At 48.8% G+C, this 10,739-nt stretch overlaps 1 long non-coding RNA gene across 1 annotated transcript; it reads right to left on the bottom strand.

The window, feature by feature from the left end:
- Window positions 1–1,606: 1,606 nt before the first annotated feature.
- On the bottom strand, window positions 1,607–10,009 carry LOC147124963 (uncharacterized). Its single transcript, XR_015079313.1, has 2 exons — window positions 9,406–10,009; window positions 1,607–3,737 (listed from the first exon to the last, which is right to left on the bottom strand). It is a non-coding gene; the product is annotated as an uncharacterized LOC147124963 (long non-coding RNA).
- Window positions 10,010–10,739: the final 730 nt, after the last annotated feature.

Here is a 10,739-nt window from a genome sequence, read left to right as displayed (position 1 = left end):
GCAGGACTTCGGTGCAGCACAGGCAGCACAGGCGGCTTCCACGCAAGTGCTTAGTGGTGCAATGCAGTCAGTGGCTGGTCTGATGCAGACGCAGATTGAGGCCACACAAGCACTGACTGCTGCCACCCTCGCTGGATCGGGCATGAACCGCCGGGGCCCTCGCCGCGCCGCAGCAGGCCAGCAGTCTGTGCTTCAGCAGGTTGCTCCGCATGCTGCAGTGCTGCCCCGTGGGAGTGCCAGCGTGTCGTCCGGCCAGGGAGTGGCTGTCCTCTGTCAGGATGGCAGCATTCCTGCTGCCAACACTGTCACTTCTCCACTGCAGCTGCCACCACCTGTAGGACAGACTGCTGCCGCCCATGCAGAGTTGGAGCAGTCAGCAGCCGGGCCCTCCAGGCCCAGAGCTGGTCCACGCTGTACCTCAAGGTCATCTGCAGTCTCAGTTTCTGACACTCAGCAGCCTTCCCCCAGCCTTGCTGCAGCCACTGGGGTCCCATTGTGGAGGAGCTGCAGGATGGGAAGGGGCCAATCTCGCAAGCGAAGCAGATCACCCTCGAAGGGCAAAAAGTAGGAGGTGTGGCAAAATGCTGTTAATTTTTTTAGTGAAGGCCGAGGATCGTGGTCATTTTTTGTTTACTCTTTTGTTCATTGTCTCCAGGTTGTGTGAGCCAGTTATGTGTCTGACTGCTTTTTTTGTGGTTTCTCTCTATAACTTAGTCATGCGGGAAGGGCACACAGTTTGTTAAATAAAGAAGTGTCTTTATTCAGATTGTGCATGTTTGCTCTTTGAACTATTTGTTGCCTTGACCAGCTCAGGGATTGCGGAACGGTTCCATTCATGTTCTTTCAATGGCACAAGCCATTCCCTCAGAGGGGGCCTAGAACCGACTTGCAATAAGCTGCTGACGGACGGCCCTTCCACTTTGTGCCTCCCTTCCGTCCTGGTGCTCCTCCTCCTCCTCCTCCTCTGCTGGTGCTCCAATGCCTGGTGGCAGTGGCTGAGTCCTGAGGATTGCCAGGTTATGCAGCATGCAGCACACTACAACGAAATGGGAGACTCGCTCAGGTGAGTACTGAAGGGCTCCCCCGGAATGGTCCAGACAGCGGAACCGTTGCTTTAGCATGTCAATTGTGTGCTCAATGATGTTCCTGGTCCTGGTCGCTTGATGGCTCTCATTGTATCATTCTTCAGCAGGCGTGCTGGACGCACGGAGCGGGGTCATCAGCCAGGTGCACAGAGGATAGCCCTGGTCCCCGAGAAGCCAGTCTCCTGGGTGAGCTGGGGCTTCGAAAAGGTCTGCCACAGAAGTCTGGCGCAGGATGAAGGCATCGTGGCTGCTGCCTGAAAAGCGGGCATTGAGAGCTAGTATCAGCTGTCTGTGGTCACACACCAACTGGACGTTCAACGAATGGAACCCCTTCCGGTTGCGGTAATCCTCGGCATTCTCTTGCGGCGCCCGCAAAGCGACATGCATGCAGTCAATGGCACCCTGGACCATGGGGAAGGCCGTTGTTGTAGCTAATTTGGGGCTACGTGGACCAGGTGATATTCTAGGTCGACACGATCCCAACAGAAGCCTTTGGAGTCAAATAAAACTCTGACCACGAGTGAATGGCAAAGTAAAAGAATGCTTTATTGCAGAGCTCTGGGAGAAGCAGCTATACACCCGGTGTGCAATCGCCACACTTCTCATTTTACACACACAAAGCCCCTGCCTATATACAGGGGTCAAAACAAATTACCTCATATTACTAATCACCGCGATACCCCGTGACATCTATAATGGTTACCTATTTTAAGCAAGCGATGGACCCTAGGTCTAAAACCTTTTTCGGGACCTTTAACCGCAGACAGGAGAAGCAGAAGTCCAACCTATTTTCCGTCGCAAGGTGACCACAATCGTTCAATAACAAAACTGCAGCTGGCATTATCTCATCCCAGCCTACGTGCGAGTTCAGGGGGCCCCTTTGTCAACCAGTTTAATGTCAAGTATCCCGACAGTCTTTGCAAAGTCCTTAGTACTGAAATTCTCCTTAACAATCCCTCCTTTTGGTCCTGGATCACGATCTTCTTGGTCCAGCTGACCATCAATCTTCTTTCTTCACAGTGTTGTTCCTACAACCACTGACTCATCCGAGGGAAGGCAGTTGGTTCAGGTTGGTCCTCCTTGTCCTTTTCCATAAGCGATAGTTCATCCGCCTGAATCACACTGACTGGCATTACCGGTGTCATTGCCATTTTGCAACAAGCTCTTACTATAGTTAGCAGACAGCATATTGCAACACATATCGCAACGATGATAGCCAATGCATGCGTTATCCAGGAACCCCATCCTGTTAGTCCTAGCCACTCCAACCATCCTTCTCCCGGATTGGTATGGACTCTCTTCACTTCATCCTTCATGTGGTTTACTAAGTTTGTGATATTTTCCGCACTATCAGGGATATAAGTACAGCACTCACTTCCTATCAAGACACAGGTTCCTCCTTGTGCCGCAAGGAGGTAATCTAAGGCCATTCGATTTTGGAGGGCTACTTTTCTAATGGCTACCATTTCGGTACTCATTTCTGTTAAAGCTTCCCCAGTAACATTGGCAACTACCTCTATTAACCTTGCCAACTTCCTTGTTTCATCCATTAAGTTCATTATTCCATAGGGAGGGTTTATTACACCAAAAAATCTTTGATAAGCTCCTAGCTCTCTTTTAATCCGGTATTTCTTAAATTAGTGGTGTTCCCCAATCTCATTCAAGAGGTGAATGTAGGGTACTACATAACCTAAGTAACACGAACCCGTCCAATTCCGGGGTAACCATGGATAGGCTCGGTGACCACATATAAAATATGTACCATTATAGGCTTTTAGACTATCTAGCCCAGGACTTGGGTTACTTGGATCCTGCTCTTGATTGAATGTGCTGGGTCCCGTTAGGATAACGGACTCCGTGTACCCCGGCCGGGGGGGAATCAGAATCCTATTTGCCTGGGACGTCCCGTTCGGCCCGGTGGTACAGTTAATGATCTTATAGCAGCTACTGCTTCCTACCGGGACCCCACCTTCCTCTAGGTTACGCATAATACACACTCCCGTACGTGGGTTTCCCATTCCACTGGTATTTGTTAGTACCAGATAAGGGGGGTTTACACTGGTATTATAGGATGTATAATACCATCCCTCAAACTCGGTCATTTCATAACCCGCCGTCCTGAGGGCGGAACAATTCATTCCAGTAAAAGGGTTCCGTCGGATTGCACCCCTGGTGGCAGTACGGTTTCCGACTGCCTCCTCACACGGTACGTTAGTTTGGTTCTGGTGGTGCATCCATATCAGCATTTGAGTAACATTAAAGGCCACCGGACGAAGGGGTATTCCACCCCTACTATGTAACGGGATGTGGATACAGACCCAACAGCTGGACTGCTCCCTTTTCTTAGCATACTCGTAGGACATATAAACAAAGGTATTTATGTGTAAATTACGCTTACACCGCGGTCTGCCCCGGGTTACCGTAACAATGCATATTATCGCAACTAAACATATTACGGTCTTCATTTTCAATTTTAAGTAAGGACTGCCTGTCTGAAACTGGCTTATGTTTTCTCTGGCCCTCCCGATAACACTCTTGTAACAACGCGTTAAGATAAAAGCACACAAGCACAACCGATGCAATAAGCCACGAAATAAATGCCCACACAGGCAAACAGATCAAAGTATCAGGCATTAATCAGCTGATGTTGACCTGGAAAATAATACAAGGGTGTATTATTAGTAACTTCTATGCACACCCCTTCTGAGGTAGATTAAGGCTTAAAACTTAAAATGGGTGTTGGATGTCAGCAGGTCAGAACGATCCAAACACCATAACAGATCTCGCATAATCGCAGTCACCTTTCCAAGGCCGAGTACGAGTTCTGTAACCCCGAAGCGTAATCCTTATGCCTTAACCAAACAGTATCAATTCTCAATCTGCGTTGTACGCCCCTACAGATTGAGTCCTTAACACAATACCTTAACAACTTTAATCTTAATTTTATGCTGGTTACATTCATTTAATCAGTCTTTTCTTTCGTGGTTTCACTCTCCCCGGTAGTCTCCGTCTCAGGAGGCTCCAGGGATGACTTTGGCTCATATATCTTTAGCTGTGTCCAATGTTTCCACACTCCCTTTCCCCTTTTGTCTAGACAGGCGCAAGTATCTCCGCTAATAATAACTTCGTAAGGCCCATTCCATTTGGGAGCAAAGCCTGATTTGGTTGGTAATACCTTTAGCATTACCCTAGTTCCCGCTGTAGGGACTTCTGGTAACGGGAAGGGGAATTCCTTCTCGTCCTGCTCCCTCTGGCGGTACCTTACCTGCGTCCGCATTTCTTTTAGTTGTTTACTCATTTCTTGGACATATCGCCGTAGCTTGTCCTTTAAGGGGCCTACATCCACCCCTCCCGTAATTATGCCTTCTGGCAATTGCATTGCTCGTCCTGTCATAAGTTCATACGGGGCAAGGCCTGTGGTACGATTACAGGTGGCTCGTAATTTCATCAGAATGATAGGTAACACTTCCACCCATGTTTTTCCCGATTCCTGCATGGCCTTAGCCAGCGCATTTTTTAGTGTTCAGTTCATTCTTTCTACCATCCCCGAGCTCTGGGGATGGTAGGGTATATGAAACTTTTGCTTAATTCCCAGTAACTGGCACATATGTTTGACCACACCTCCTGTGAAGTGGGTCCCTTGATCCGAATCTATCTGGAGCGGCATTCCCCAACGTGGGATTACCTCCTCCGCCAAGATTCGAGCGACTGTAGTGGCCGTACAATTTCTGGTGGGAAAGGCCTCCACCCATCTTGTGAATTGATCAATGATTACCAAGCAATACGTCTTACCCTTTGACATGGGTAGGGGCCCCGTAAAATCAATTTGCAAATGCTCCCATGGCCCTCGGGGCCTGGGTTGGTGTCCTAATCTAATCTTAACCGGTCTTCCTGGGTTATGCTGAGCGCACACGATGCATCGTTGACAATACTTAGCAATGTCCCGCCCCATACCCTTCCACCACCACTCCTTACCTAAAGTCTGTTGCATCGCCTCCTTTCCAGAGTGGCTTAATCCATGGTGTATTTCGAGTAGGGTATTCTGTATACACTCGGGGGCCATTACCTTGTTATTTATTCGCCATACTCCGTCTGCTGTTGGTCTGGCTCCTTGTTCTTTCCATCTTTGCCTTTCACTAGGTAATATATCCTCGTGTAGCTCAGCGATACTAATTTCATTTCCTGGGCTATCTACACTGGCTACAGGTTCCTCGGGTTCCCATCCTAAGGCTAACTCCGCGGATTGTTTCGCTATCTGCTTTCCTTCCTTCCGTTCTAGGTTTGCTTCTTTCCGTTCCAAGATCAGGGCTGCCTGAGCTGCCCTGTCAGCTGCCTGGTTGCCCATATAACCCGTCCATTCTGGACTGTCTCTGGCTGGTTCTTTTTGGTGTGCTTTAATCTTTATTACTGCGACCTGTTTAGGCTTATTACTCGCTTCCAGGAGGGCTTCGATTCTTTCCTGATGTCTTATGGGGGTTCCTCCGGTAGTTACAAATCCCCGTCTGCCCCATGCAGTCATGTAGTCATGGACTACACCGAACGCATATCGGCTATCTGTATATATATTTACAATTTTATTCTCGGACTCTTCTAATGCTACTGTCAGAGCCACTAGTTCTGCTACTTGGGCTGACAAGCCTCCTTCAAGTCTCCCCGATCGTACAGTTCTCATCTGACTATTTACTACAGCCCAGCCCGTACGAGGCTGTCCGTCTATATATTTTCGGGACCCGTCCACGTACAGGGTCTCTTCAGCCCCTGGTAACGGAGTGTCTTTTATCTTGTCTCCCTCTAAGTCAGCATCTACATCTCCACAATCATGGGAAATACCCGACCCCAATACTCCTTCAGCCGGGTTTTCCCTTGCGTCTCTGATTATTGTTACTGCTTTACTGGGAGGGAGGAGAACAGCCTCCCATTTCGCTCGTCTCAAGTGTGAGACTGATCGCAATTTTCTGGTATTTAACATTTCTACCAAAGTATGCTTTGTGTGGAGAATAATATCTCCTGTCATTACAACGGGCTCGCTAATTTTTACGGCCCAAGCTGCACAATCTAGAGCGGCTATGCAGCGCGAGAGTCCCGATACTACTGGTCCTTCTGCAGTGGAATAGTATGCTACGGGTCTACGTTTATCTCCATGCTCCTGGGTGACTACGGCCGATAAAATCCTTCCTCATTATCGCAGTGTATGTGGAAGGGTTTGTTCATATCTGGGAGTCCTAGTCCTGGGGCTGATATCAGATCTCGTTTAAGTTGGGTATAAGCTTGTTCCTGCTCAGGACCCCATTCGATGGGGTCCAGGGCAGGCTTACCCCCTCTTACCAATCGCTGTATGGGTTCCGCTGTTTTTGCGAACCCCGGGATGAAGTTTCAGCTGTAATTAAAAAGCCCCAGTACTTTCCTTACTCCTCTTACTGTTACCGGTCTAGGCATGGTTTGTATTGCCCCTTTTCTATCTGCGGGCATCTCCTTTACCCCTTGTGAGATAAGGTGTCCTAAATATAAGACCTGGGTTTTGCCTATTTGTGCCTTTTTGGGGCTGACCTTCAGTCCTGCCTCCCCTAAGGTCTTTAGGACTGCACCGAGTGCAGTCTTATGTCCCTCTTTTGTAGTGGACGCTATGAGTATATCGTCCACATACTGGAGGGTGGTACTCCCAAGTGGGAGTTCCACTTTTTGGAGAATGTCACACATGACCTGGTGAAAGATCGCTGGACTGTTATGGAACCCTTGGGGAAGTCGGGTCCATGTATATTGCTTGTCGCCTACTGTGAAGGCAAACTTTTCTTGAGACCCCGGGTCTAATGGCAGAGCCCAGAACCCGTTAGCTATGTCTAGCACGGTAAAGATCTTATGCCCCGGGTCTAACCCATTTAATATCGTGGAGGGGCTAGCAACTATGGGGTGTAACTTTGGGGTTACCTTATTTAGGGCGGTGTAATCTATTGTAAGCCTGAAGCTCCCGTCAGGTTTTCCCACTGGCCAGGTCGGGGAGTTAGTGGTGCTGGTTGTTTCCCTTAGAATACCTCGCTCCACTAACCCTTTTACTATCTCTATTACTGCTTTACGGGCTTCTGGCTTTATGGGGTACTGACGATGGGGTTTATGCTCTGGTCCGGGCACTATGATAGGGTCCATGTTGACCCTACCAGTGTCCAGCTTGTTCGCCGCCCAGGTGCCCTCCACAGAGTTACAAATGTCTTCATATTCTGGTAGAGGTGGGTTGGACCACGTATTTATTGCTGCTACTCCTAACGTTGTCGTGTGGCCCGTTAAGCACCCCACATCTTGGGTCTTTCCACTTACATCTGGCCAGGTTAACTTACCCTTTCCACAATCTACAAGTACCTGGTACTCTCTTAACAGGTCATTACCCATTATAGTCCCTTCATTATTTTTACATACATAAAAGCTCATGGGGATATAACGCCCATTTATTTCTACTACTTGCGGGATGCTGCAGAAGGCTGTGACACCTTCACCGCCCACCCCAGTAATTACCGCACTTTTCTTTGTTACAGGGAGGGGGAGGTTGGTTATAGATATTGCTGCTCCTGTGTCCACTAACATCTCACATGGTCGGCCCCCTATTAGTGCAGACACATATATTCGCCCCCCCTTTTTTCTTCCTCCCTGTATGGGGGCCACCGAATATCATTCTTGTTGCCATTTGAGATAACTTTGCCATTTCTTAAAATCCTCATACTGAGCAGTTGGGACGGTCATCTCAGCATCCTTTAGGCTTCCTGTCTCCTTTAGCCTTTGATAACATGTGAGTGCCAAGTGCCCCTTTTTCCCACAATAACTACACTCCTTCAACGGTTTTGGTTGCTTACAGTCTCTAATAAAGTGTCCTACCTTACCACAATTGTGGCAAGCGCCTTTCGGTTTTGTCCCTGACCCGACATTGTCGGATTGGACTGCACTTACTCTCTCCTTCTTCACTTGCACCTCTTCCTTCTCCCTAGTCTGTAATCCGTCAACGCCACATGCCCATTCAACTATCTCATCATATACTCTGGTAGTCAGTACTCCTAGTTTTAGGATTGCCTGATGGGGGGGGACAGCCCATCTTTAAATGCCTGGATAAAGGCTGGGTCTGTTCTCACCGCGTTTGGCTGTCCAGAGGATTCTCCGTAGACGGCGAACAATCGTTCCCTGTATTCTGAAGAGCCCTCTCCTTTCTTTTGTTTACACGCCGTTATTTTATTCCAATTTGTGGGGGCCTCTCCTAACACCCCTTGTACTGCTATTTTGTATAACTGGAAGGCGGGAGTCATTTCTTCCTTATTCATTTTTAGTGGGCATTGATTCACCCATCTTCCGTTGCGGTAGTCTGTGTTGGCATTGCCAGCGCCTTGGTTTTCAGGCACCAACCGCCATCTGTCCACGGGGCATGCTGCCTGCACTAATTGGTGTACGTCCCTAAGGTGGAGGGAATGACCCTGCCAAACTGAATCCAGCTCCGCCCAAAATTTAGTGTTAGAACTCCGGGTCTGTAGTTTTCCCAGACGGCTCATAACGGCTTCCTTTTCACCTGGGGTAAATGCTTTCCAATCTGCTCTTCCCCTATTAGCAACCACTAGGTCATTCAGTGGGTCTTGCCTTGTCACCGGTGCTACATTATAAACTGGGGGTGCGCTGGGGTTGGTATATGGGGGCAGAGCTTCTTCTCTCCCTGTCTCTCCCCAGGTTTGTCGGTTATATTCTCTCAGCCATTGTTGTTGTCCTTCATTAACTCCTTTGAGGACTTCTATTTGCTTTTTACATCCCTCACACTCTGTTCGGAGGTTATCTATCTGAAGTTGTTTTCCCTTAAGACTCACCGCTGCCTTTTCTGCCTGTTCTATCAATCCTGCCAATTGATGAACCAACAGTACTCCTGCTTTTTTAGTTCTTCCCTTTTTCTGTGTGTCCCACCATGACCGCTGTCGGTCCAAACCTTTGGATACGTCCCACCCGTCTTCCTGCATTCTTTCAATAAGGGTACATCTATCCGTCATAAAAGTATCGATGAGGGAGCCCGGGGGCCCCCGCTTCAGATCCTTACTCGACATTATGTCCCTTGGTCACTATCTTCGGCCCCCCGATTCTGAGAACACAAATACCTTTCTCTCGGGGTCCGTCACGTGTAGGTAAAGGTTGGTCCGGCTCCTTTACCTCTCCTCTCTTCCAGTTCTCCTCCTAGGCTATACCTGGTTTCCCTGGAATCTCCAGTTCTCCTCCCAGGCTATACCTAGTTTCCCTGGAATTACAAGAAATAATGCAGTCTTACGGTTGTTAGTATCCTAGCACAATTTTACATATGCCATCTCACCTCTCTTTTGTTCTTTTAGATCACTCGAGCGTGTGTCCGCTTGATCAGGGCGGCCAGTCACTCGGTGACCCTGCTCGCAGCGCCAATTGTTGTAGCTAATTTGGGGCTACGTGGACCAGGTGATATTCTAGGTCGACGCGATCCCAACAGAAGCCTTTGGAGTCAAATAAAACTCTGACCACGAGTGAATGGCAAAGTAAAAGAATGCTTTATTGCAGAGCTCTGGGAGAAGCAGCTATACACCCGGTGTGCAATCGCCACACTTCTCATTTTACACACACAAAGCCCCTGCCTATATACAGGGGTCAAAACAAATTACCTCATATTACTAATCACCGCGATACCCCGTGACATCTATAATGGTTACCTATTTTAAGCAAGCGATGGACCCTAGGTCTAAAACCTTTTTCGGGACCTTTAACCGCAGACAGGAGAAGCAGAAGTCCAACCTATTTTCCGTCGCAAGGTGACCACAATCGTTCAATAACAAAACTGCAGCTGGCATTATCTCATCCCAGCCTACGTGCGAGTTCAGGGGGCCCCTTTGTCAACCAGTTTAATTTCAAGTATCCCGACAGTCTTTGCAAAGTCCTTAGTACTGAAATTCTCCTTAACACCGTTATTCTTGCAAATCCCATTGCGCGCTCTTGCTGCTTGTCCAGGGTCATGGGGAAGGAAATGTACTGACGTCTCCTTTTAAAGAGGGCATTCGTGACTTGGCGGATGCAGCAATGCACCATGAACTGGGAGACATTGGCAATGTCCCCAGTAGCGGATTGGAAGGAGCTGGTGGCATAGAAGTTGAGAGCCACTGTTACCTTCACTGCCACCGACAGAGACGTCCTGCTCCTCAGTTGAGGCTGCAGATCTGGCTGAAGCAGGTGGCAGAGCTCAGTGACCACCTCCCTGCTGAATCGAAGCCTCCGAAAACACTTCTCCTCAGACATGTTGAGGTATGAGAACTGTTGGCGGAATACCCTGGGAGGGTAAGGTCTCGTGTGCCGACGCCTGTTGGCCCTCCTCCATCTGGCCATGATTGGCACTCTCTCTCGGCGTCTCTGAGCCCTCTCAATGCAATGGAGAAACCCAACGTTTCCACCCATTGCAGCCCATAGTATGTGGCCACTCAAGGTTATGCCAGTGAAAAATCAAACCAACTACAAAGTTCTGGTCAGAAGCCAGAAGTACCTCAGCAAGTGCTGACTCAATGCAGAAAGCTCTCTCCCTTTGTCTCTCTGCAAATCTCTCTCTCTCTCACAGAAGGAGTGGTCCAAAAATGGCTACCACAAAGAAGCCAGGAAGAGCCCCCTTTAAATAGCACCCTCCCAGCCCCA

Source organism: Somniosus microcephalus, chromosome 1 (assembly GCF_052327205.1).
Source record: "Somniosus microcephalus isolate GS21.2 chromosome 1, FLI_Smic_1.0, whole genome shotgun sequence".
Taxonomy (NCBI): Eukaryota; Metazoa; Chordata; class Chondrichthyes; order Squaliformes; family Somniosidae; genus Somniosus; species Somniosus microcephalus.
The sequence above is the reverse complement of the archived record's forward strand: the minus strand, read 5'-3'. Positions and strand labels throughout refer to the sequence as shown.